The sequence below is a fragment of the Protopterus annectens genome, chromosome 11.part0 (assembly GCF_019279795.1).
Source record: "Protopterus annectens isolate FY-2018-M chromosome 11.part0, PAN1.0, whole genome shotgun sequence".
Classification (NCBI taxonomy): Eukaryota; Metazoa; Chordata; order Ceratodontiformes; family Protopteridae; genus Protopterus; species Protopterus annectens.
The window spans coordinates 294,401,288-294,427,102 of record NC_056745.1 but is presented as its reverse complement, the minus strand read 5'-3'; the positions used below and the strand labels follow the sequence as shown (position 1 = coordinate 294,427,102).

General features: G+C 39.3%; 1 long non-coding RNA gene across 1 annotated transcript in view; it reads right to left on the bottom strand.

The window, feature by feature from the left end:
• Window positions 1-25,815, bottom strand: part of LOC122815348 — a 221,921-nt gene that overhangs the window by 23,827 nt on the left and 172,279 nt on the right. Inside the window, exon 2 of the long non-coding RNA XR_006366949.1 lies at window positions 5,933-6,048. This is a non-coding gene — a long non-coding RNA (uncharacterized LOC122815348). The remainder of the gene's footprint in view (window positions 1-5,932; window positions 6,049-25,815) is intronic.

Genomic DNA, 25,815 nt, shown 5'->3' with positions numbered 1-25,815 from the left:
GTAGCAAATCTGGCGATGTTGTTATATGCTCTAGTTAGTTTATTAAGATTATTTGTAGAAAGATTGTTGAATATTGAGGAAGCGTATAATAGGGTAGAAATTAAGTGGGTTCTAGCTATTGTAGTTCTGGCAACTGGTGTCAAGAAGGGTTTTATTCTATAAAGGGATCCAAGTTTTTTGTTCGTCAATTTTATTGTAATGTTTATGTGAGTGTCAAACTTTAATTGATTGTCAAGTGTGATTCCTAGAAGTTTGGTGGTAGGGTCAGGAGAGATAACAGTATTGTTGTTTGATGTAAGTGTAAAATGAAGTGGGGGAGACAAATGAGAGGGTTTAAAGAGCAAGAGTTTGGTTTTGGGGTTGAGGAGAAGACAGTGTTTGGAGAACCATTCTTCTATGGTGGTAAAGGCTTTTGTGTGATAGAATGAAGTTCAGTTTGGGATGAGGCAGAACAGATGATAGTGGAGTCATCAGCATATTGAATACAGGTGGAGAGTGGAGTAGAGATGAAGGTCATTTATGAAAATAGAAAACAAGAGTGGACCTAAAATAGAGCCTTGAGGAACACCTAGGGAGGTGGGAAGGAGATCAGAAAGATGGTTTTGCCAGAGAACTGCTTGTTTACGGTTTTCTAGGTATGATGTAAACCAGTTCATAGCAAGATTGTCCAGTGAGAGGGACTTAAGTTGGTGGAGGAGAAGTTGATCATTAACCATGTCGAGCGCTTTAGATAGGTCTACAAAGAATGCTGAGGAAAGAATATTGCTATTACGATTATTGTTGATAGAGTTAGTAAAAGATAGCAAGGCAGTGGTAGTACTGTGAAATGGCCGGAATCCATGTTGGCAGTTAGCAAGGAGATTATACTGAAGTAGGTGAGTTATTAATTGTTTGTGGATACATTTCTCCATAATTTTAGCAAGTGGAGAGTAGAGCTATAGGACGATAGTTGGAGAACTCAGTAGAGTCACCACCTTTGTGAAGTGGGATGATGTGTGAGATTTTCCAAATAGATGGAATGGTGCCTTCTTTTATAGTTCTATTGATCAATATAGAGATTGGGAAGGCAATCGATTTGGCTCCTATTTGGAGGTATTCTGCTGGTAATTTATCAGCTGAGAGGGTAGTAGGTTTTAATTTTTGAAGTAAGGAGGAGATATAGGAGGTGGGTATAGGTTCAAGGTGAAAAGGGGGGGGGATGGAGCTTGGGCTTGGCAAGTTGGAGGTATCAGGGTTTAGTTGATTTGCTAGATTTAATATAGTAGTAGTAAAGAAAGTATTAAAGGCATTTGCTGTTTGTGTCGGACAATCCGGTTTGGAGTCAAGTGGATAAGGCGTGGCAACTTTGCCTGGGGAAAGTAGTGTGTTAATAGTAGACCAGAATTTTTTTGGTTGTTGAAGGGAAGATTGCTGGAGTTGGATATAAAAGTTCTTTTATCTTGTAGGATGGCTTTTTTTGTTAAGTTTCTTTGTTGTCTAAAAGTTTGGTGATCGATAGTGTCTTTTGTGGTACGCCATTTGGCCCAAGATTTATTTCTATTATGGATTAGTTTCTTAGTTGAATTAGAGAGCCAAGGTGCTGGTTTGTTTTTCATTCTTATGGAGCATTGGGGCATGATGGTCTAGGATTGCTAGAAAAGAGTTATTGAAGTAATTAACTGCTTCATTAATAGGGAGTGCTTTAAGGGGAGACCAATTGCATTGTTTAAGTTCGGTTAGGAACAATTCGTTGTTAAAATGTTTTTTGCTACGGGCCGTTCTGACTGGAGTGGGGATACTTAAACTTGTTTTATGTCTAATAATGTATATTAGAGAGTGGTCACTAAGGTCATCCGGGAGGGTTCCTGTTGTATAGTTTTGTGATGGACAGTTTGTTAGGATCCAATCCAGGATGGTTTCTTTATTATTAAGTTTATTTGTTCTAGTTGGAGAGTTTATAGCTTGTATATATACATACACACACACCCACACTCACACACACACACACACACACACACACACACACACACACACACACACACACACACACACACACACACACACACACACACACACACACACACACACACACATATATATATATATATATATATATTTACATATACATGTATCCATCCATCTTCAACCCTTTTTTCCCATTTTTCACATGGGGTTAGGGTGTCACTTCAACAGTGACAATCATTTCAAGCCAAGGTTTACACAGCCAGATGGCTAGGCCTGCCACTGTATTTCATCCATACCACTCACTTGCACACCCACTCTCATCTACAGCCAATTCAGAGTGTCCAATCCACCTATTACATGTCTTTGGAGTATTAGAGAAAACCAGAGCACCTAGAGAAAACCCACATGACCACAGGGAGGACATGCAGACTCCACACAGAAGGCACTCAAGATAAGAATCGAGCCGGAGAGCCTCTTGCAGTGAGGCAACAGTGCTAATTACTGCACCACCACGGCCAGTGATAATATATAGATAGATAGATATACACACAAGTGTACATATATATGTATTTACATATATAACCTCTGTCTAGTCAATACAATCTAGGAAAAAATAAATAAATCAGGAGGTGTGAGTGCTTGTTTTGCTGAATATCATTCACACTCGTTAATTCATTAGGCTTGCATACCCATATATCATTGTATATGTTCATGAAACGACAAACATTACAAAATATATATGTAGATGTCACAATATGTTTAACTCAAGGGTGCATAGGAAAAGCACCTTCACTAATTCATGCTTGCAGTATAATAGTGCACATCCCTATCACTACAAGAAAAACATTGTGAAGGGTCAGTATGTAAGGGCATGTCGAATGACCTCTGATACAAAAGAGTTTATGAAGGAATGTAACTTTCTTAAAGGATTGTTTTCTGCAAGAGGTTACCCAAAAGATTTGTTGGAAGATGTTATAAAACAGGTGTAGCAAGGTAGGAGTGATAAATATAAACCCATCCTGGGACAACCACTTGTGGACAACACTAGGAATGACCCCTCTCAAATAGATGAATACAGTAAAGCAATGGTGTTGGAATATAATGCTAGCAGTGCTATAGTAAGGAACATCATTAGAGGTGAGTGGGAATAATTTGTTAGTCTGACGGACCTGGAAAAAACATCCAACATAGAAATGAAATTTGCGTATAAAAATTCCCAAAACTTGAAAAATGCATTCGAAAATGATAGAAAACAGGCAAATATTAGAAAGAAGTTGGGCACCTACAAATGTGGACGGTGTTCACAATGCAGATATATAATCAATAAGGAAGAAATAAGTTTAAATACTAGAAATGTGATTTTAACTAGTAATGACTATTTTAACTGTGAATCAAATGGACTTATTTATTTAGCATTGTGTGAGGTATATCACTCCTTTTACGTAGGTAAAACTGAACGCAAATTAAAAAGAAGGATATACGAACATCATTACGACATACAGAACAAAAAGGAAACAAACGCCCTTTTTAAACATTCATTAACCTGTGTCAATTCTATTTATACATTTTTTGTTTTAGAAGGTATTAAAAAAGAAGCTAGAGGGGGACAATGGGAAGAAAGAATAGAATATAAAGAACTTTGGTGGCAGATAACATTACAAGCCACCTCTCCTCCAGGCTTGAATGAGAGCACTTCCATTGTACCCTTTTTAAAATTAAGGGCAGCAAAGTTATAAAATAAAATAAAAATGTTTTGCATGCTTTTAAGTTTGTATGTTTTTAATAGATTTCAACAGTATTCAATGTATCAGGCTTGCAATTTTCAAATATGACCACTAGAGGGAGCCAACATAAAGTTTTACATTTTTTTTTTTTTTTTTTTTTTTTTTTTTTTTTTTTTTTTTGCAAACTGATTTTATTAGCATTTTTAAAAACACAAATACAAAAGCAAAGCAATAATTCACACAAAGCAAATAGGTTCAAAACAGATAAGTGAAAAATCTTCATACAATCCTGCTTAAGAACACGTTCAGTCAGTACTGATACAACAAAAAGAGTTAATTATCTTCTTTTAATAGGCAGGATTTGCTGGGAGGTATTTGTTAATGCAGGTGTGTGAAGGTATATCAGTACTCCTAAAACCTATTTGATTTAACTATATACAATATATACAAGCGACTGTCACTAAGTGATAGGGAACTAGAGTATATTGCCTGTACAAATGTAAGAAAAGATATCATAAGGGTCACGATAATTGTAGTCTTTCAAGGGTTTTGCTGGAGATAAATAATGAAGAGAAGAGGAAACTACAGATAATAGGAGGAGGAAAGGAGAACAACCTAAGTAGGATATTGATTATGGACATCTAGGTTATTCCAATATTTCTGAAAGTAACTTAACTTCTTGCTTGTAGTTTTTAGTTTACTTGTCAAAACATTCATTTCTAAGCTGGTGAAATTTATTTCTTATGGAGCTTTTAATCTTCTAACTTAAGGTTAATTCTGTTGAAAATGGTCCTCACTTGAATTAAATATGTAATCATTTTTAATTAAGTTTTATTCAATTGTTTCATACAGGATTTTATAAGTTTTAAAGTGCCTATTATATTGGTTTCAATTTTAACTCTTATTCATTCATTAATATTTGAGTACTTATGAGTCATTTTATTGAATCATTTTATTGAATGTTTTTATTGGTCAATCTGTTCACTAGCAAGATATTTAACCTGTTAATTTACCTCAGAACCACATCTGATGAAGTGTTTGAAACGAAAATGCTGTATTTTAACTGTCCACGTTTATGTGTTTACTGTGTGTTTTGTGCACATATTAAATTGGTTTTAAAAGGCTTGTGGCTGGCTTCTGGTCTATTGGTACCTTGGATTTGGTTATTGGTCTCATTTTGGTACCTTGTGGCTGTTTTTTCTTGTCCTTTATTATCCAAATGAAAATTACTCCTTTTCCCAACAATTTCACCTACTAAACCTTCAACACCAAACAAACTGAAACTACAAACATCCTTCCATCCTGTACAACCCTTCCTCAAAGTCCTTACATCCTTCCAGTTACAAGCCAAAACCATTCCCCCTAAAATATGCAAAATTCCAGACCCAACAAGCTCCATGATTTCCTTAATCCGCCCTTGCCCCCTCCCCCTTTTTTTTTGCGCAGCTCAGACAAACCCTGGCCTGCCTCCACTAGCAACTCCCACAACAATACCTTGCTTGGACCTCAACACTGAATGGCTTTAATCCACTGCTTGCCCTGGCTTTCCTTTTAAAGCTTTCCTTCCATTTCTACTTTTGCAACTGGCAACATTAAAACATAGTGTACATCTGCATGGAATCACAAAACAATGACTTGCTTAGGCTTTCTAATTTCAGTGTAAGCAGCAAAGTATCCCATTCCTTACATATCCTATCTACTCTCAAGTAATATGTGAACCGAACCACCTCCTATCAGCCTGAAACATAAGTCAAATGGTACAAGTGAGACTCACTCTGAAGACCTTAACCTGGTATGTGACAGTAGCAGAACCTGGTATGTGATGGTAGCAAAACTCACTTCTTAGTACAGATTCATCTCCCAGAAAATACCATCTTTTGGAACAACTCCAACTTCATGTCAAACACCTGAGGGCCCTCTATAAACAATTTGCTATGGTCTTATGCGTGCTGGGATTCTGTCCCACCAGCAAGAACCCTCAATCTCGCCTTAAACATTCCTCAACCCTGCTTCGTCCTTCCCCAAACATACCTCCTTCTCACTTGCCCCTACACTACCCTAATCCGCACCAACTCCAATGTGCTTTAATGATCACTGAATAAAGCAAGATTACCTGCTGCCTCATTGTGCACCACCTCATTGTGTCCTACTCAAGCAACTGAAATATCTATCCCAGCAGCATCCATTATCTTTCAAATCCAGTGCCGTCAAGGCACTGACTGTTGTTCACTGTATGCTCCCTCATCTGTGATGTCATTACATACCACTCTAGTGACTGGACATCCACTGCAACAACCTCCATCACCTTTGGGATCCATTTCCTTCAGGTCCCGAATCGACTTTAGGCCGCCAAGTGAATACCAACCCCATGCTTCCTCATCTGCAAAAAAAAAAAAAAAAAACTGTAAATTAACTGTATCCACACATGACAAAACTCCTTAATGACCCAGCTACTACCACAGCTTACCTTGTTCATCAACTACACAGCTTCTACCCCACCCCTCTTCCCTTATCCTCAGTAACCTAGCACTGACATGTTACTGCGCAAATCCTTGAGCAACCAACGAAGAAACATGCAGCCGCAAATGGTTTTATGACACAAGCATCAGTAATTGAACCTATGCTTTTAAATGACCCTAATAAAACACATAACAGAAGTTGTACATGTACTCGACTATTTTACACTTATACACTGCAGATGAGGGAAAATGTTGTTGTCTTTTGGCTTTTCCCGGTTAGGGGACGCCACAGCGGAACTATGGTCCGCTAATGATTGGCAGTTGATTTTTATGTGCCGAGTTGCCAGCCCTGACGCACAATTCACGCATGTCTCCACGCTGAAGACGCTCTAGCTGAGAATCGAACCGGACAGCGCTTTTCTGTGAGGCGACAATGCTACCGCAACACCACCACCGCAGATGTAGATGACGGAAAATATAAATATCAAAATACACAGGTACCTTGTGTTTGCCATAGAAAGTCAGATATAGCCAAGTTAATTTCATAAACAACCCTGACACCATTTCGGTAAACAAGCACTACAAGGATATCCACCGGCAATCACTCTTACTCACAAATGACATCTTTTCCTAGAGGAGGACCTTGGCTGGTCGTCCCATGTGCTGCTTTTTTCCCCAAGCCTCTGTAATGACATGACCCAGCAATCAAATTAAGATGCTTATCAAAAGGAAAATAATCTCATAAAATAACCATACCTCACAAGTGTACCTCCTTTCAAAGAAAGTTCCTCATCTAGGGTCATGTTCCTTAAATTCCACCTTGAAAACTCTGTCACGTGTTATAAGTTAAAATTTACTTAAAACACTGACAAAGAACTGAATCCTTATTTCATTAACAGGCCTATTCTACAAATATCTTCATCACATTTTAACCATCCTGTAAGCTTCCAGTTGTTAGTGTGCCATTACCAGGTGTTCCACCTTTTACTCCTTATTGCACATTATAAATAGCAGCATTCCTGCCTCTTGAAGATGAGGCAAGAAACAGTCAGGGTAAAGCTGAAACCCATCCATGCATTTGCCAATACAGCAGATTACAGTGCATGCCATGGCATCCATGCCAGATGGGAGGACTTACCTCCCATAACCACCACCCCCCCAAAGCATTACTATATCTACAAGAGGTTTTTGCTGAGAAGTGTGCACATAGTAATGGCTACACCTCCAAAACTGAAGTATTGCCAGTAATACAATGCAAACCTATGGTGGTAAAACGAGTATTAACTCCTTCCTATCAGTACCACCCATCCCCTAAAAGGTGTCAAAACACTTTTCAAGCACTGTTCCTACCAAGTCAGAAAGCCGAACGACAAACGGGTTATGCATTAGCATGCATTTTCTGAATGGTATAAAAAAATGTGAGGCAAAATTTGGCCATTCTGTGAAATTGTGTACAGATGAGAGACACACCATCACCCCACTTTTATTTCAAATCACAGCAGCCCCATGAAGAACAGACAAAACACACAGCAAAGCCTAGACCCTCTGCAAAATCTGGACTGGTGAGAGCCATGACCCACTGCAATGGTGGAGGATTGACCGGATTCACCCCAGCACACCCCCTCAAATGTCAATGAAACTGAGCTGAGATAAACATGCTAACATTCTTTTTTTTTTTGTGAAGGGTATGACATTTAAAATGAAATGCCTGCCATTATTTTCTGAATCCAACCCTCAATAATCACCACAGTTTTGAGAAAGAAATACATTTACATTGTTACTTCACTTTTTTTTGTATGCCATCTATAAAACTATACTACAGAACGAGAGATGTTAATGGAAATAATACTGCTGTTAGTAAACATTTTAAACTGAGAAATGTCTTTCACGCCACTTCTCTGCAAACTTCTAATCTGTTAATCTTATTAAACACACATTATGGCAGATTAAAACAGTTGGCAATTCCTTCTGTAGCTTTCCATTAGCTGAGGATATGCACTAAGATCCATTTAAAAGCAAAATATACAAGAAATGTAGCAATTAACGTGACATGTGTCCTGTAAGGCTTTAGCAAGCTCACTTCTAACTTATAGCTTGGCCTATTAAGTTATAAAAACATTTCCTTTACATTATGTACAACTTTGTAAAAGCAGTCTTGTCTATTTGGCTAAATAAGAAAGAAACTGCATCCAACCCCGCACTATAAATAATCACTTATTCTCTGATGTAGTGCTTGTGCAAAGAGTTATTATACAGATTATTCAAATCTCACAAACTAGTTAAGATTTAGACTGAGGCAAAATCAGGACATTCAGCAAAATCTGCATGGTTAGGTAGTACCCGCACAACCTCGACTGTTACACAGCTTGACCTTTAAACAACTCGAACCAGAACTGTTTGTAAAAACATGAGGTAAAGACTGGAGATTCTGTGGAATTCGTACAGCTGAGAGCTGTAATGAAGCAAACTTGCTACTGAAATCCTTTGCATGGATTTAACCCTTTCATAAGTGACGCTTCATAAGATATGGTGTAGAATGTGGTAAGCAGAATTGCAGGGGTGCCTATTGCACATGTGCTGTGCACATTACTCTGGCAGCTTAAAGCCCATGAAAAGGAAAGGTACAGTGTTTCTTCACCCTGCCCCATCAGCTTTGTCACAGGTATAAACAGTGAATGACCTCTTGTTGTCTAATAAAACATGTCAGTAGAACACGTTACTCTTACACACTTGAAACGCGGCAGGCGTGATGGAATCTTACCCACCATGCATTCTCCGAAGGATATGAAGTTCAGGAGGACTAGATAAGTTTCCCTTTAGTGACTCCCATACTCCGATCAATGCAGCAACCTGCCAGTAAACCACAAACTCCACAATGAGCAGATTAAAACACAACCAACCCTTCCAAAACATAAAACACAAGCCAAAGATCCAGGCATTCTGACAACAAGCCCTTTAAATATTGCTCTTATAACTTAAAGATTGACAACAACTTTGCATTAACATGATATTCCTGAAAACACAGTCCATTCTAAGACCTTTGAAGATAAACTTACCATATATCCCAATTAATTCTATGATTAATGATAAAGGAGACTGTCCCAGCAATGTCTAAACATCCAGATAAATTCTGTGCTGGTATTTGGTACCACCGACTCCAAAACTCCCCCTCACATATACATTTTGAGATACAAATTAATTTCAGTAGTACTTTTTTAATGTGATTTCCCTGTAAAAGACACCTGATATGCATGGCATGAAATATTATTACTGTGTACTCCCAAAGGTAGATGGTTAACACGGAGTATTAAAGCTTGACCTGTTAATCAGCCGTTTCTTGCTACCCAGGGTTTGAGTCTTTCAGCCTCCATTTGTCTGCTGTGTAACTCTGCAAATCTTTTAATCAGATAATACTCATGGAACAAATTCTGAAAAAGGTCCATGTGGATCAGTGCTGTTAACATGGGTAACAAATAAACAAATATGTTTTTGGCTAAGGTATTAAGGACTGCACAGCAGCCCTGTGAATAGTTGTGCAGTCTCTCTTCTGTAATAAGTGTGAAAGAGAGAGTGGGAGAGAAACCTAATAGTAGAACAAACTGTTAATATGGGATAAAGAATGGAATAAAGTGAAAAAAAGAGAACTAGAACTCCAGTTCCAAAGTAGATAGGGCTGAAACCATGATTGCAGACCCAGTGGCCTGGGTTCAAATGATGCCAGTCAAATGGACAAAAAATAAGACAAAGGGATATGGGGATAATAGTCATATGATGGGAGAAGACAAAGATATAGTAAGACAAAGGAAAACTAAAAGGTGCTGTGAACTCAGAGCTTATAGCCAACAAATTAGATCTTTGCTTAAGTAAGGATTAAATTACTATAATAGTCATTATCTTTTGAACAGTAATATGCATTTCATCTGGCATTTCTTTTAGTATTACTATAATATAATAAATTCTACAAAAATAGGTTCCACAGTGAAATACACCTGAATATCTTCAGCATATCTCATGAATGGTTGTTTTATTGTGGCCTGGGAGTGTAAGGTTGTTTTATGGTCAATGCAGAGTTCCTCTCTATCCCTATTTAAGTGCAACTTAGACCAATGGATGGTTAATTGGAAATTCACCTCTGGTCTGGCTACTATGTCTCTGATGGACAGAGGCAGTCAGTAAATCACTCCCTATAATTCAAATATAAATCAAATTTGTGGGTGACATTTGGATTGCACGGCTAGGCTTTTAAGGTCCCTAATGGTCATTAGCCTAGTATGCACCTATAAAAAACAGTCCCCAAAAGCATGATAATGGCCCATATATTCATACCTTGTACATTTCTAAATGAACATTCTCAAAACTAAGGAATGGTAGCATAATAAAGGTGTCTGGCTGGTCACCTCATTATCTTAACTACCACATCACACTGCCAGGTGATTTGTACAGCATTTACTTTCTCTGTTTCTTGGCATTTGATTACCAGGAAAATCCAACTGGGTAGGTGTCCATTTTTAGCAGAGGCCTGAGGAGAAAAGCTCCAAAGTATTACAAAAACATTTTAAGAAAAATAATTTTACAGTCTTAAAAAATAACACAAAAACATCTGCATTTTAAATAATTATACCAAATTAGTCATAATGTGAAAATATTGATTAAGAATAGATACAACTTGCATAATAATGTTTAATATTTAGAAAGGTTTTAGCCACTTTGGTGCTGCGATAGCATTGTCGCCTCACACTAAGACACTGTCCGGTTTGATTCTCAGCTAGAGCGTCTTCTGCGTGGAGACATGCGTGAATGGGCGTACCTTCGTTGAAGGTTGTGCGTCAGGGCTGGTAACTCGGCACGTAAAAATCAACTACCAATCATTAGTGGACCGGAGTTCCGCTGTGGCAACCCCTAACTGGGAAAAGCCGAAAGACACAAACAATACAGAAATGTAAAGAAAGTTAATATAATACAAACAGAAACTACAATATGAAGAGAGAGAGAGAGAAAAAACAGGGTTATGGCATATTTAGAAAGAAAATCAGGGTAAAGAAATAGATTAAAATGAGGAAGTGAGCGAAGAAGGGAGATTAAGGAGCTGTAAGGTATGAACAGGTACTTGTTCATATTTAACAATATAGTTTATGCTGGGGTTGAGCAGGAACAGAGCCAGATTTTGGCTAGGACGTCTTTCAGAATGTTTTTAAAGAACTGGAGGGAGGGTATTGACCTGATATATAGGTAAGGAGTTCTAGACCTTAGCAGCATGATACGAGTAGTGGATTTTATAGGTTTGCGGCAGAGAGGAGTTTTTAGTCATTAGAGCATAGTGACTGACTGGGAACATATTTGTGTATAATGGCATTTAGTGCTAGACATGCAGATGGATGCTGGATAATTTTATTGGTGATAAGAAGCTGTGAATATTTTAGTTGATGGGGTAATTTGGTGTTATAAAAAGGTAGATTCTGAAAGGGCTATCTGCTACAAAGTTAGCCACCTTATTATAGCATTGTTCAAGTTTTAATTTTTGTGATGCCTGGAGGTTAGTAGGGATGGAAGTGCCATAAAGATGTGAGGGTAGTAGGTAAGTTGTGACAAGAGCAGTTTTAGTTGCATTGGTGAGAAAGTTTTTGGCCCTGTAAAGCACCTAGTGATTGGTGAGCTTTTAATGTAATTTTTGAATATACAGTTTGATTTTAAGACTGTCATTCTCTATCATCCCTAATAATTTGCTATGAGAAGTGACTTCAATTGCTGTATTATTATGAGAAAGGATTTTAATTTGTTATTTCATGAGAGGGATATGGGGAAAAAAGGAAGTTTTTTTATTGTTTTCAGTTGAACTTCAGCTGTGAACTACAACACCATGTTTCAATAGATCATCCCATTATAAAATACATAGACTTTTTTACATGTATGTATGTATTCATTCATTCATTTACTAATCAAGCAGGCTGATCCTAAGACGTTTTAACATTACAACCTGTACTGAAACAGAAGAAGTCAATTCATAATAAGCACTGATTCATGATAAGCACTGATTAAATATGTGCATGCCTTGAGATGTATAAAGTTCCTCAGAGACATGTCTTCTTAATCATTAAAATACAGGTTTGGAAATATGATAATTCATACATATCATGTGAGGAGGACAGAATCAAGTAAGATAGTCATTATTAGTTATAAATTTAGAAAAGCCATACCTCTTAACTGTCCAGATTTTCTCGGAATGTCCAGATTTTTGCCTTACATTTTTAGTCTGTTTCTCATAAAATTGTGGTTTTCTGGCAAATCACTGGCAAATCATGAAGCAGTGAAGTCAGAAAATAATGATATACATTTGAATTTCAAACTTCATATACTTCATAAAATTCATGTTGACGCAAAACCTGGTATTCTATCAACTTTCTAAGTTTGTAAAAGCAGTATTTAAAAATTGTCCTTATTTTTGGGCCTTTGTCCCCCCATTATTTATGATTTTGTCCAGATTTCTAAGAGTTTGAGAGGTATGAAAAGGGCCTACTCAGACTTTTAGCTCTTTATTCATTTATGGAATCCATTTAAATTTTAGTTTGTCATAATGCAAGCACTGAACAATCTAAAAGTTTAATGAAGACTATTCCTACTTAGTTTAATCTTCATAATCTGTTTAATGATTTCTTGTTAATTTTAATCTCTAGTAATACATGGTGTGAACTATTTTCTAGTTTTGTGAAATTTCTGCACATATCTTATGTTTATCTCTTTGTGTAACCATAGTAAAATAATCTGATTTTTCAACACTTTTAAAAATTTCATTAATCTTAGTTTCCCATAATGAAAACTTTTGAAGTCTCTCTGTCTCAAAATTATATGATTGTGTATCTGTTTAGCTTAATAGTGAGCTAATGATTTCATGTGTATCTTTCTCACGTAGTATGAAATTTGAGCTATTCACTATTTATGTGGAACTTGCTGTTATAAGTCTGAACCTACTGATATATCCATCCATCCACAACCCCTTTTCCCATTTTTGCACATGGGGTTGGGGTGTTACTTCAACAGTCACAGTCACCTAGAGTCAAGGTTTACACTGCCGGGTGGCTAGCCCTGCCATGATAGTTCTTCCATAACACACATTCCAGTCCACCTACCCATTTTAAATCATATTGTTCTTGATATTTCAAATGTTTACTCCAGTTGTTTTAACGTTGCTGTAACCACTGTTAAAGAGTTTTATTCTGCTTATCTACCACAGATCTCCCACTCAACAAACATGCATGAATAAATGAATGAATAAATAGACATTCTAGGATGCATTTCTTGTGTTCCTGACATATTCATAAAGGTTTACAAACCATTACACTGATCTGCTGGAAATTAACATTATTCTGATCTCTCCAACAACAAGCACGGGACTTTTTCTAGCCTTTTAAGCTAATATTGAGACATGTGCCTGCAAGTTGCATTTTTTTTTATTTGGGATTATATTTATAGATTGCAGTTATTGCATATTTACTTGCCGTTAGTGGTGCTGCGGTAGCATTGTATCCTCACAGTTAGACGTTGCCCGTTCGATTCTCAGCTAGAGAGTCTTCTATGTGGCGACATCCGTGAACGGGCATTCCTTCGTTGAAGGTTATGCGTTAGACCCGGCCAGCCAGCACATAAAACTCTACTGCCAATCATTAGCGGACCGGAGTTCTGCTGTGGCGACCCCTAACCGGGAAAAGCCGAAAGGCACAAACAAACTTGCCATTAACTTGAGAGCAACACCAGTTTCTGTTGGCTGTTTGCCAATCTTATGTACTTAAATTATTGTTGTATAGTGCAAGTTTACACTTGTTTCTGTTGAGGCCCAATAAGCTGCAGACCACAGATGTCTGCTCTAATTCATGTGACACTGCAGCCAATAGAAGCCTGCTCTCTTTATCATGTTCTAGGAGACCTGCAATCTAGGGTCTTAAATAGCTGCATAATACACAGCCGATCACAAGTCATCACAATTGACTGTGACACCTATAATCATAGTTAATTAGTATCACATTAGAATTGTGTTATTGTGCTTGTTAGTCTCTAGCACCACTACCTGCATCCTGTGTTATGTTGGCCATTGCTGGTGTTATTTTATTTTTGCTTTGTTGTACAGTACTTATTAATCCTAATGCCTCTCATTCAACCATATCACCTAACATGAGTTACATCACTATCTCTTTCAGTTTACTTACATGCTCAAGACTAAAGAAAGTGAAGCCAAGCTGTGGGAACTCTGCACTTCAACAATCAGAATGTCAAATACCCACATTATCGACTGTCCAAACTTGACCCTCTTCCCTTAGCACTTTTTCCTAGGTCTTGAGAGGGAGACAGTTTCACTGTTTGGTGTGTTTTTCAGGTATACTGGTATCTGGCATGCTGACGTTCAGACTAGAATTGTGATTATTGTTCGACTGAAGCTTCTGAGCCTCAAGCCACCAATAGTATACCCCCCTCCTAATAGTAACATTCTTACTGTCCCCCATATGGCATGTTCCATTGCAACAATCCACACTTCTCAGCCACATGATCTTTTTGCTTCAGACAACTTCTCCTTCCAATTACTCACAAATCCTGCCAAATATCCTTCGCCAAACTTCCTTATCATTGCCACTTAGACAATGTGCAGCTGTAATTATCTCAGACACTTTAACCTTGTACATGAGATTTGTCTTGACTATTGTAAATAATGCATATTACAGTTGTATATACTCAGAATACTTTTGCTAACTGAATATATTTCCCATATTATGGATTTATACTCTATCTCTTACTAAATGTAATTCAGACTTTCTTTGTTTTTCCCAAGCTGAGACAGAAACTGATCACTTGTGATCATTCCTCTACTCCAGGGAACAGATTTTATATAAAAAGAAAATACTCCACATCATTTCTGCCTTACTGCACCACTTCTAAATTGTGGTACTGAATTGTGTAATCTTGTGGCACCCATACCTGTGTCCTGTGTTGTCTCTGTGCTGGGACCTTGTACTTGTTATGCCTGTGACCCTGGTCTTTCTTCCTTAATTATATGACTGTATTGCACTGTGGTTCATATTCTTGTAGCTCCCATATCAATATGCTTCATTTTTCTATCTTATTATAATGCCTATATAGTATCTGCGTCTGCCTTACCATACTGGGTGTGTTGTAACTGGTTTTCTATCTCATTATTGGTATCCGTATTTTGACAAATTATTTGGTTTCAGTGTATACACTTAGACTTAGACCATATAACTAATTTTACCTTGCTTCTGTGGATATAGCACCCAAGGATCTATTACTGTATCTCATTTGATATAGTATCCTAAACAACTAAAATCAAGCCCCTGTCTTATAAAATTGGTTATTGCTGTTGGCATAGTACCCATTCATACTGAATCCCCCTCCCCCATCAATTTTTTTGACACCATGAGGCCCTAGTGTGCTTTTATCTCACCTATTGATAGCTTACTAATAGCAGGTATTTTAAAGCAGTGTAGCAGCTGTCTCACATTAAATGGCAACTCACTGCTACTGTCTAACACTAAGTCTACTCATGAGAGGAGTAGGTATGTGTTGTAGGAGGCCATCATAACCCGACATCACCACAGCACAATACTTACACTATGCCATATGTTTAAGAACTAGGTCCTTAGGTTCATATGTAAGTACTAGGCTAGCTGCCTTGTAGGCCATTTTAAGCCTAACCAATTTCCCTTTCAAAGGTAAGAATCAAACCTTCTATCTTGTCTCTGTGAGTTAAGCACCTTGACCATTATGGCAATTCAGAACCCTTCCATTACAAGGTATCTTAGGCCTCCTAGGCAATGCATCAAGACACTTAAGCATTATCAACACACACACACACACACACACACACACACACACACACACACACACACACACACACACACACACACACACACGCACACACCCCTCACATGGTATCCTTACAACAATTCCAGTAGCTACAGCCCTCACAACAACACTTCTAACTGCCACCACAAACAAGGGTCACCTAAACTGCATTCCCAAGCCCTTAAATCTGCTTAAGCATGTTAGCACATGTGATAACATTCTAGTCATACTTTTCAACTATCTCTGTTTTTAGGGATGCCTGTAATTATGCCTCAGAATTTTGCTCCCTCCCTATTAAAACTGAACATTGCTGTGAGTTCTAAGTTAATATTACTGATGCACCACTCACTAGGCTAAGCAAAGAGTTATTGTAAATTGTCTTTCAGGTGCCAGACTTCATCATGTCACCAGGACATTTCGCTATAATCACACCAGGTATTTTATGACCTAGTCATTACTCACAAGAGAGTGAACAATCTTAGATCTTTCACCATGGAAGATATGAAGAGGCATGGTTGAGCTCTCAATCTGTTTCTGATGCTGGAAAGAAACTAGCTTTGAGCAGTATCTAGTCATCACTGCAAATTATATCACAATGCAAGAAGAAAAATGAAATTGACCTCAACGATTGGCTCAATAACTGGTATCACTACAGGGGGAGCCATTATTATTAGCTTGAAGAAAGAGTGTAGGCTGTCTTCTGTGGATCACGAAGGATGGCCGTTATCTTTCCTTGCAGGGATTCCACATATAGTTAAGGTATTTCCTATTCTAGTATGTCCTTGTTAGAGTTAGTTTTCTACATCTAACATCCAAACAAAACACAATAAGACCCATCTCAAAATAGCACTGCTCAATGACAGAAGTTTTAAAAAGAAAATGACCACCAAATCTTTCCTGACCTTTGAATATATACACATTATTACAGAAATATGGTTCAAATGCAGTCACAACACTCAATCTTTATTGGTGTTTAATGCATTATTTGTTCAGATCTCTGATTAGATAGGTTCTGATTCTGGTGGAGGCATATCCATATTCATTCACAGTATCTTCCCCTTGTGCTCAGTCATAGCATAATAACCTAAACAAGAACTTCTTCCATGTCTCACGCAGCCCAAGACACCTACCTAAACAAATCAGTATCCTTAACTATTTAACTTAATGCATTAATTCTGCGAGATTTCAACTGCTCATCCAAAAACTAGAAAACATGTATCACAAACAGTGGGACATTGTTAGTAGTAACTGCCTTGACCAGATGGTGTACAGCCCTACTAATGACGCAGATCTAGACCTTGTTTTCCTGACTATAGCACCAACATGCTCTACACCTGCAGTTACCTCATCAGTAGTCAAATCAGACCTCCATGTTGTCATTGGTTCCATAAGGACCTTACCTAACATGTCTCCCAATCCTATTGTTGTCATGGATTTCTCTAGGGCCAGTCTTCTAATGCTGTCTGATGATCTAAGGAGATTTAAAAACTCACACCCAGTCAAGACCCATAACAGATGCAGCTCCTAATACTATTGATTTTTACTCCCACATAAACTCCTGCAGGCATCTTTCCCTATCTGCCACAGATACAAAGATAATTTAGAAGCAAGCCGTTATGGTAGAACCCCAATGTCAACAAACTTTAGAATAAAAGATAAAACTGCTGATACAAGGAAATTAACTCAAGCCTTCCCACACTAGAAGTGGCTACAAAAAAGTAAGTAAGGGACTCAAGTATAAGATAAATGTGCAAAGCCAAGTACATATTAAATAGTGTGACCTCTTCCAAAAATATACACAAAGCCTTTTTAAGTATGTCAGTAATCTTAGAACCAATATTCAGTATTATATTAAGTTGCTCTCCAATGTTAACATGTACTCTGATCCAGAAGAAATCACCAATGTATCAGCAGATAAATTTAATTCAAACTTCACCTCCGTCCACTCTCTGCACAAAGATGACATTTGGCAGGGCCTTTCCTATAGACTATTCTGTGTGCAAAGGAGGTCTTGTACTGTCATATTGTAGATTGTCCAGCACTGCAATGTAATTAGGGTGCCATTGGTTAATTCACCTTCTGTGATTATCATCCTCCTTTCATGCTTCCATTTACCATGTACATTAGTTTCATTAACCCACAGGAACAGAGAAGCTTACTCATTAGACTTCAGTCTATCAGTTACCAATAAATGCTTGAGCACCTCTTCTACAAGAAGAAACTCGAGGTCCAGTAATTGTTTCACTTATGGCTGGTATCTAGGAGCATAGTTTACTTTAGTCAGTGTCCATGCTGCTATGACCTACTCTAAAAAGCTGTCCAAGATGGAGAAGACAACTTGGGAACATATTTAGATAACCTCTCAAAATACAAAATGACTCATTCTAGTTGCAACTCTAGATTAAAATATTTGGAAAGATTCTGGACATATCCAAACAGGATCCATGAGTTTCTTTGAGGTGGGTGATAAAAATGTGCCTATCCTCCCATGCAGAGAACATACTTGTGGGCAAGCTGTCCTTTGTTGGAAACATTCTGTCCATTCACTAACAGTTGAAGGCAGTGAGATCTGATGTATTATTGAAGTTGTTCAGCAATATCCTCTTTTCATTGGCATTGTCTCCTGCTGTCTTTCATACTATAAATACACCCTGCCTAAATAAACATCTTTAGTGGTGACATTAGATGTTTTTGGAAGGTTTACTTCCTTGTGTAATTTTTTTCTATGTGCATCCCCCATAAGCTGGTGAGATTGTCTCTTGCTGGGGATATGCTATATGGCTTCAGGTGGTTTCGTCTCTATACAGCTCTCTACTAGCAGAACAAGGATATCACTGCATCTCGCCACCTTTTCCTTCGGCTTACAAATGAAATTGGAAGCCTGTATCTATATGGAGTTCAAGGCATGGCGGTGGAGCCATTTCTTGCTGATCTTTTTTCATCTGTCTTTCCAATGCAACTGCTATGTTTTCTTTTAGTACAGCACCAATAAGTCAGAGATCAGCTTATAAAAATTATGTAGCACCAAAAAAAAAAAAAATCAAGCCTCCACAATGAAAAATAGCAAGAATTATACCACTTCCCAAAACCTCTAAATCCTTATAATCAAACAGTTTTAGTCCTAGCATCATCCTCCCAACCCTGGGTAAGACTCCTTATCTGAAATTAACTAACACAAAATATTTAGGACCTCCAAGTACTTTCTTACCATCAACATGGATTTTGGACTAGAAGAAGCACTATGACTGCCCTCTCTACCTTAACTGATTATATGCAACAATGCAGAGCAAGAGCATTTTTGCCAGCACCATCTTTATTCGTCTAACTAAAATATTCAACACTGTGGATCACCAACTCCTACTTGAAGCAGTCTCAGTAGCTGGTATAATCCCACAAGCAAGCATGTGGTTCAAACAATTTCCCTCCAACAGATACTTCAAAGTGCACATGGGGGCCACCTCCTCACCAGCTGTTTCCTTCAACAATAGGGTTCTTCAGTGGTCTATATTGTCTACTATTGCATTTTTTTATTCAATAACAAGCTTCCATTAAACCTCTGCCTATCATTCTATACGCAGAGAGAGTTAACTACAGATGCATGGCATCTCTCATCCATTAAAGACCAACTAGAGCATGACCTTTCAGACTTCAGCTCATGGCTTCAACAACACAAACATCTCCATCTATCCATCCATCCATCCATCCATCCATCCATCCATCCATCCACCCATCCATCCATCATCCCCTTTTTCCCATCTTTGCACATAGGGGCACATAGGGTTGGGGTGTCACATTCAGTGGCAAACATCTACAACCAATGTTCACACTACTGGGTGTCTAGCTCTGCCATGGTTGTTTTTCCATACCACATATACAACATAAACGTATCCTTGGTATTAAAAATAAAATGCTGTTTGGTGTGATGATAGGAGGTACTGCCCAGAAGTAAGGCTGTGAATGTATGACTTGTGCCAGCACAGCTAGCTGGAACTTTGTAAATAATTATATGTCATTTGTATATCAAACTGATTTGTACAGATACTTATTTGGACTGTTTCTTACTGAAATTGGTACACCTTGTTTGCTGTAGCATAGACTAGATCCAGGCCTGCTGAATCTAACTTTATTTGTATGCTGCTTGTTTGTTTGCTTGTTATTTCCCTGAAATGCTAATTCCACCTAAAACGCGGCTTTTCAGCACTTCTGTGGATCCCTAGTGATATCTGCATTGTTTACTGTACTTATTTTCTTGTTTCACTTGAAAGAAAGTTACTGTTTGTTGTTTTTGCATTTAAGTTACCTGAAACACATTGCATTTAAGTTACCTGGCACTTGCTCACTAAAGCAATTATATAAGCCAGCACTAAAATATTAAAAGCACTACACCCTCACAAACTCCCCTTGAGTACCTCGTTCCCCATTGGCCCTTTTTTTTCAATTATAAAGGAATTCCCAATACTATTCTAGCATGTCCAAAGGTCAGTTGTCAATCTCCTCTCCGGTCCAGCTGGTGAATCTCGGAATCTTGAGGCAATGTTACAACTGCCTCATGTACACAGACAACCCTCTCCTCCTCCCAACAAATTCCAACACATGTGAGAGATGCAACCATATAGCCATACTGGAGGCTAATTTCTCTCAACTCAGTACTGGCGAAACCAGTCAGGAGGAGAAGGAAACCACACTCACTACAATTCCAATCTCACATAGACCTACCACGACAGCAAACCAAACACATAAACACACAAAAACATACTCGGAGGCTCTAAATAAAAATCTGCCTAAGCAGCAGAGACCTCCAAAGCAGACACCCAAGCAACCGCTACCCCAAAACAAAACTCGTGCAACACATAGCTCACAAAGCCAGTGTGCCGAACAGTCACAGCCCTTAAGGCTAAACAACACACCTGATACACTTGTAATAGGTGACTCTATCGTCAGGCACACTGACATCCCACTCACCAGGCTGAACAAGGAGAAGGTCACGGTGAGCTGCCTGTCGAGCGCTAGGATCCACCACATAACACAAGCACTCAGGTCACTCCAAGGCAAGTACAAATATGACTCAGCCATTGTCCATGCTGGTGTGAATTACCTGAGACGTACCTCCCTGGACTACATGAAAAGAGACATAAAGGAGCTCTCTGAGCATGTAGCCCAGGCTGGTATGATCCTGACCTTGAGTAGCATCTTACCCTCACCAAGAATGATGCCACAATATGAAGACAAGATGATCAATTTCAACAATTGGCTTAAGTATTGGTGTCATTCAAAGGGGATCTAATGCCTATAAGCCTGGGATGACATGCTCGACAAGCCACAATGCTTCGCTAGGGATGGCTTGCACCTGTCACCCCTAGGCTTTCGGATATTGGCAAAGGCTCTTGCTATCCCCATAGTGCCTTTTTTAGGCAAGGCTCAAAAGACAAACCCACCTCCATAGGTATCACAAGGGATAAGAAACTAAGAGTAATGCTACTCAATGCCAGAAGTCTAAACCTCAAGATGCATGCACTCGAAACTCTCCTTAGCATGGAGAACATCGATATCTGTGCAGTAACAGAAACCTGGTTCAAGGCTCCCGAGAGCACCCCAGCACTACCAGGTTATACCTCATACCATGCTTTTCGGCCCCAAAACTTGGACCGTACTACAAAAGGAGGGGGAGTATCAATATTCATCAAAGATACCCACACCTCCAGGTTGGTGGCACAGCACGAAGCATCAGAGACTATCCATGTGCAACTAACAGTGGGTAAAACTGCCTTCCAGTTTATAGTCTGCTACAGACCACCCTCCCAAACCCAGGTACACCATTCGGCCTTCCTGAGAACACTGGAAAATATGAAGGTCTCTCCAAACACCATTATATTGGGTGACTTCAACTACCCAAACATAGACTGGGAGCATTACTCTAGCTCCAACACCCTATCCCAAAGGTTCCTAGAATTTATAAACTCAAATGCTATGGAACAACTTGTTACCACTCCCACAAGAGGGGAAAACATACTGGACCTGATCATCACCAACATGGAGACTCTATGCTCCAGACCAGAAGTGTATCCCTCACTGGTAAGATCAGACCATAAACTAATCTCACTGGATATTCACATCCCGACTCCACCCCCTGTCCTGAAAACCACAGTGAAAAACTTCTCTAAAGCAAATTTCACACTCCTCAAAACCGAGGTGGAATCCTTCAAAGCCCCCGGGCCTGTGAAAAATATGGCCCAGACCGCAGAATCCTTTATAAATGCATTCTATGAACACCTTCAGGAATGCATGAATCATGCAATCCCAAACAAAACCAAGACCCAATCCTCCAAAGGCAGACATCCTGTCTGGTGGACCCCAGCCATAAACAAACTATACAATAGAAGGAGGAAGCTACTACATGATAGTGCAAAATCCCAAAAAGGGAAGGCATCTCTGATCAGTATTAGCAAAAAACTACAGGCACTCATAAAATCGTCTAAGGCCAGCTTCGAGAGAAAAATTGCGCAGGACACTAAGGATAATCACAAGGCTTTCTTTAGTTATGTTAGGAACCTGGGTGGGAATTCCCAGATATGCTCAGAATTAGTCCAAAATGACAAAAAATACATCGAACCCACAGACATTGCCAACATCCTAGCTGACAGGTCCAGTGCAAACTTCTCCTCCCCTCCTCACCAAAAGGGCAAATATTTGTCCCAGCAGAGTGCTGCCCCCCTGACATCTCAGATGCTCAGGTAAGAGTTGCCCTCTCCAAAGTAAAAAACACAGCATCAATGGGACCAGATGGTGTCCTGGGCTGCATCCTACATGAACTCCAAGAAGAGCTAAACCCAAACATAAAACTACTGTTCAATCTCAGCCTTACTACAGGATATGTACCCAAAGAGTGGCATACAGCAACAGTGGTCCCTCTCCACAAAGGTGGTGCCTCAACGGATCCTGGAAACTATTGCCCCATAAGCCTGACTAGCTTGGTCTGCAAAGCTATGGAAAGGATCATCATGGACCTCATAAATAAAGATATTGGGGACCTACAGACACTGCATCCTACCCAGTTCGAATTTGTTAAGGGCAGATCCTGCCTCTTAAACCTGGTTGATTTCTTTGAAACAGTCACCAAGGCCATTGACGAGGGGAAGGTGGTCCACACAGCCTACCTGGACCTCGCAAAAGCCTTTGATACAATACCCCACTCGGGCATTATAGATAAGCTCACCAGCTTAAATATAAACCCCTATGTCACTAGATGGGTTGCAAACTGGCTCAAGGACAGAACCCACATGGTTAGAATTGCTGGAGCCATGTCAGACTCCAAACCAGTTACAAGTGGCGTCCCCCAAGGCTCAGTCCTGGGACCTCTCTTGTTCGGTATATATTTCTCGGAGGTACAGGCCAACACGGAAGGACTGTGGCTGACTAAGTTCACAGATGACTGCAAACTGGGCACCATAATCAACTCTCCAGCCGACACAAGCATCCTCCAAAAAAGCCTCATAGAAACAGACAACTGGTGCCAGAGCCATGGCCTCAAGCTAAATGCCAAAAAGTGTATAGTCATCCCCTTTGGCAAAAACAAAGTGCCCACAAATTACCACATAGGTGGTAATCCATTAAGTACAGAAGAAGTAATTAGGGACCTGGGGACCCAAGTTAATAGCAATCTCTCATTTGACAACCACGTGGCCAAAGTGGTTAGAAAAACATTTTATATTGCCCACCTAATCATGAAGGGATTCACATCTAGATCAGGGGAGGTCATCGTGCCTCTTTACTCATCCCTCATCAGGCCCATAATTGAGTACAATGCCCCTTTTGGGATGTAATTTACCAGACACCTGCAGCAACTGGAAAGACCCCAAAAGTACCTCACCAAGAGGATCATAGGGCTCAAACAGATGCCATATGCTGCCCGGTTAAAGAAACTCCAGCTCTACGCAGTGGCATACCGCCTGTTCAGAGGCGATCTGTGCCTGACGTATAAAGCCATGTCCAACCCGGAATTAATGGACATGCTGCACTCAGAAAATCCAAATCCCATCGAGCTACGCGCTCGAGAGACTTGTACCTTAGCACTGAAATAAATAGGACATGCTGGAGGGACAGATTCATAACCCAGAGGCTCCCTTCACTCTGGAATAAAATCCCAGTCCAGGTTAGGCAGAGTCCCTCATTGACTCTCTTCGAGAGGAATCTTGATGAGTGGATGGGAGATCGTAGGTTTACCCCGGGTATCACTTCTGTGTCACTGTTAGACAGAGGCACAGTATACTAACTTCGAAAAAGGGCATAGCAAAATTAATTTAAAATGGGTGGCGAAAGCCAAACATACTCTGGCTAGGCTTATAAATGCCCTAGGGCGGATAGTCTAGTATGAACCTATGAACCTATGAACTTATGCTGAAAATGTATTTGTGATGTTTGCTTGTGTTAAAATGTACCAACAGTACACCTTGCTGGAATAAAAAGAACTGTACATGTATTATTGTAACTTAATTAAATGTATATGTTTTAATAGAGGACACTGGGACAGCAAAGGTTAACCAGCTATCTTACTTTAAGAAAAATAAGGGAAATGTAAATGAGCTGTTAAACCATTAAAACATTACCCCACTGTGCTGAATAGGACCAGACATGGTCTTCTTCCTGGAAGAAGCCTTTGTTCATTAGCTCAGCAAAAAGAGAGGAAACCCCAGGCTCCGCCATGAACATTTAGATGTGTATTGTAGCTGTCTATGCTAAATTCCTGTGTCAGCTTCAAAAGTGGGATGCCATGAGAACCTAGAGTCCATTGACTAGATGAGGTCATTCTGCAAGCCATCTTGGATATTATATTTTACAGGGTGTAATCTCTGAGTATTGAGTATTTTGTTTTGGGGAACCTGACTAGAAAGACTGCTCATGTATTTCATTGTGCCTTGGTCTATCAAGTAAGTTACTAAGAAATATTAATTCTCCTAGATTCAGTTAGGAATACAGTGAAGCTTAGTTTAGAGTGTTTTTCTTTATTTGTATGAGCCTGTCCATCAATATTATTTTCAATATTTTCTGTGATTTGAACTATGTGGTTTACTGTAAATATATATTCAGTATTTTCATTCTCTTTTATTATTTATTATTAAATATATCTAAAACTTTTATTGTGGCTGGTCCTTGTAGAAAGTATTTAACCTTTGAGAGTGCTTATATTTATTTAGTGACACTGTGTCTGCCACTCCTGAAGGCCTAGCTGTCTTAGCCCACCACTACCATTTTTATCAGTATTAATATTACACAGTATAATTGGACACTTTTTGTTAAGGGCATTACAGTAGTTGATTGTGGAGTGTCTGGTGGCAGTGATAACTACCGTATACTCTGGGCAGAATGGGGCACAACAGGTAAATCTGTGCCACCCTTTCCCAGGTGCGTGTGTGGTGGTGTGTGTGTGTGTGTGTGTGTGTGTGTGTGTGTGTGTGTATGCGTGTGTGTGAAAAATCAAATCTTACAGTGTGTGTGTGTGTGTGTGTGTGTGTGTGTGTGTGTGTGTGTGTGTGTGTGTGTGTGTGTGTGTGTCAGCTACTTGGAGTAGGGACACAAAGCACTAGGCTTATAGAGTGGGTGCCGGAGGCCTTGCCTTGGACACTCAGCTGAGGACATAACCTTACAGCTATACCAGTGGGGAGTCTTATTGGGGACCTGGAGGGAGACAGATATAGAGGTATCCAGACCCTGGGCTGAGTGTGTTTCCTGTTTACTCTTAAAGGAAATTGTGCTTGATGCAGAGATGTCTGCACCTGGACACACTGAGTATATCCATTTGCATTCCAAGTGCACGTCCCTCTCCAGTGTCAGTGGTAAGGATTCAG